Genomic DNA, 3,230 nt, shown 5'->3' on the forward strand with positions numbered 1-3,230 from the left:
CAATAACTGGCCTCAGGTTTGATTTTATTAGTAAGTACCTTTAAGATTCATACTACAGGTCAGAGACTCCAGTAGCGAGCCAATGTGACCCCAACTCCATAAAACATTATGTCCTAGTAACCTTCTGAGAAGCAAAGAATGATAAATGCAGGCCCAAAGTTATTCAAAATTACATCTACCAAATATGCTATCTTCAAACCAACTGAGAAAGAAAACTTCCTGAGAGGCTACACTGCAGAGACCCATCTAGAGAAATCCATGCACATAACAGCAAGATAGACAATGACAATTCAGGCCAGCATGGTTTGACAAAGGTGAGGGCTGGTAAACCAGTCAGGAAGAAAGGCAGGGAGGCAAGGAGAGAGAAGGGAAGGAGGGAGCGAGAGAGAACAGGCAAAAAGAAAATAAAACAACTTAAATACGCTGAAGAAGAAAGCTCTGGTATAATCAGCAGCGGAAACAAAAGAACTGTGTACAAGAACCAATCTTAAACTGGCACACGCCTGCCTTTAATCCCAGCACTCGAGAGGCAGAGGCAGGTGGATCTCTGTGAGTTCGAGGCCAGCTTGGGCTACAGAGTGAGTTCTAGGACAGCCAGGGCTGTGACAAAGAGAAACCCTGTCTTGAAAAACTAAATAAGAACAAAAAAAGAATGAATCTTACCAGTATAAGAAGTGAAAAACTTCCAATTACAAAAGGCTATGTGCAAGAAGATTCCTTTCTTTTAATATAAAAAAATCTAAATACACTGCTTAAAAATATACACACACAGGATAACACTTCACCAAGACTGAAAGAAAACCCGTGCTTCAGGCAGATGGTTCCCTTGAATCTGACAGAGCACTAAAATTAGGAGGCAAAATGGGACAGCCTCCTACTTTCTAAGTTGAGTGTATTTGTTTTACTTTTTTTAATACTTCTTTGTGTGTGTGTGTGTGTGTGTGTGTGTGTGTGCGCGCGCGCGCGCGTGCGCGCGCGCCTGTCTCTGTATGTATATGTACCATATACATGTAGGAGCCTGAAGAACTCAGAAGAGGCATCAGATTCCCAGGAAATAGAGTTCAGACAGTTGAGTCACCATGTAGGTGCTGGGAACTGAACCTAAGTCTTAACTGCTGAGCCATCTCTCCAGTGTTCATTTTATTCTCATTATGATGCATGACTTGTTGATGCATTTTCATCGTGTGTGTGTGTGTGTGTGTGTGTGTGTGTGTGTGTGTGTGACAGAGAAAGAGAGAGACAGCCCATGAGAGAGCGGGCATGAGAGAGCACCCGTGTGTGGAGGTCAGCAAACAACTTTCTACTAAGTGGGTCCCAGGTATGAAACCCAAATGTCAGACTTCAGCAGTAAGTGTCTTTCTTTACCGCCCCCCAGCCATATTGCTGAGCTCAAACTGTAGGGCTTTGTCTCCTTTTTTTTTTTTTTTTTTTTTTTTTTGAGGTCTCCAGGGGCATTGAAAGTGCTGGGAAGGCAGGAAGGCATCATCAGCCTGACAACCGTTATTTTTGTGTGGAGGTGAGTATTAAACCCAGAGCTATCCACATGTTAGGTAACCCTCTACTGATAATGTATAATGACTATCTGCCTTATTTTGAATGTTACATACAAAGGCACATACACTCAGTATGTGATCCTAGAGAGCAACAGCTCAAAATGAAATGAAAGTAGCTATATAGAGTGTTCAAGCCTATATGACACACCACCTTGTCTCAAACAAAATATAGATATGTAGGAGACAGAAATTTTTAGAACGTAGGACTTCCCTTCAAGTAGCAGCGTTTCAATGTCAAAGGTGTACATCTTCTCTAGGTATCTAAAGGCACTAATTATTGCTACAGCAAACAATGATACGATCACACTGTGGTTTTCTGCTTTTAGAACCAACCTATAAACAAAGCTCAGGACATTTAATTATGGCTCACTGCCAATGTCAACAAACCTGGCTTTGTTTTTTAGAAGTTGTGTAACTTCAGAATACATTGCTATGAAACCTTAATTTACTTTTTTTTAAAAAAGTACCATCCTTCAAACTAAATGGTGAACGCTACAAATTTTTATTTTAAAAGTAATACAGGAACTAGGGAGATAGTTCCTTGTGTTAAAAGCCCTTGCTATGCAAACGTGAGGACCGTTTAAATCTTTAATCACTTAAAAAGCCGGGCAAGGATGCACGTACCTGCAATCCAGCATTAGTGGGTGAAGATAAGTGACTCCCCAGAGCTCACTGGCCCGCTAGCCTGACCTAAAAAAAAAAAGCTTGCAGTTCGGCAGGGGACATTCCGGTGCTGGCGGCTCCTGTGCGCGGGTCAAACGGCCGGAACCCGCCACCACCCCGGACCGGGGCCGGAAGGAAGGAGTGTGGCGCGCGAGGTAAGAGCCAGAGCCGCTCCACAACTGCGTGAGACCGCGCCTCGCCGCCACCCGCAAGAGCTCTTTCGAACACTGGAGTCTCACCCGAGGCCGGCGAACGTCCTAGACGGATTCACAACGCCAAGATCCCGCGCGCTTCTAGCCCACCGACCAATCGCAGAACGACGTGCGCAGAGTGACAGGCGACAAGAACCAACCAGACACCCCTATGGGCGGGCCTCAGTGAATGCGCGCGGCAGAGCGCGCGCAACGGTTGCTAGGGACTCACCGGACGCCCCCCTACCGAGCCTCCAAGGAGCCAAAAGAGACCGACTTCTCTGCCACCCGCCACCCACGCCAAGGGACTGCCGTTTACTCCCACAGCGGAACCGAGGAAGGTGAGCGACGCCCAGCCCACCTTTCGACGACCACGTTATTGGAGGGTGGGGCGGAAGCGGACGATGCGGTGGTTCTCCGTGAGCTGGAGGAGGCGAACGTGCGCCCCCGAGCCGGACCGCGGCCCCTCCCTCCTGCTCCGAGCATCCGCGAAAAGCGGCCCGTGGCACCAGTAAATCAACGCGCAGGCGCGGAGCAAAGCGGTCTCCCTAGCCTACCGGCCCGTCGTGCAGACACACATCAGCGAGGCTCCCGAGGCCCGGGATGCAAGTCTAACCTGTGTTCACCTGTAGCCTGTAGAGCTCTCCTGGCCGCAGTAGCTCCTCGCCTCCGAAGTCGGCACAATGACTTGGGCGAACTCGCAAGCCTGAAGTGTCTCCCATGCTGCCTGTTGCCTTGCCGGGAAGTCCGTTATCGCCCTGCTCTTCTAGACTCCACTCACTCCTCAAACACCTGGCTCAGGTGGAGCCAGGGGGGGGGGGCC

The 3,230-nt window shown here is 48.5% G+C and overlaps 1 protein-coding gene across 1 annotated transcript in view; it reads right to left on the reverse strand.

The window, feature by feature from the left end:
* The window catches only part of Pask (PAS domain containing serine/threonine kinase), a 36,834-nt gene extending 34,363 nt beyond the window's left edge, over window positions 1-2,471 (reverse strand). Inside the window, exon 1 of the mRNA XM_059278310.1 lies at window positions 2,178-2,471. The gene's annotated coding sequence lies outside the window, so the exon portion shown is untranslated. The remainder of the gene's footprint in view (window positions 1-2,177) is intronic.
* Window positions 2,472-3,230: the final 759 nt, after the last annotated feature.

The sequence above is a fragment of the Peromyscus eremicus genome, chromosome 13, assembly GCF_949786415.1.
Source record: "Peromyscus eremicus chromosome 13, PerEre_H2_v1, whole genome shotgun sequence".
Taxonomy (NCBI): domain Eukaryota; kingdom Metazoa; phylum Chordata; class Mammalia; order Rodentia; family Cricetidae; genus Peromyscus; species Peromyscus eremicus.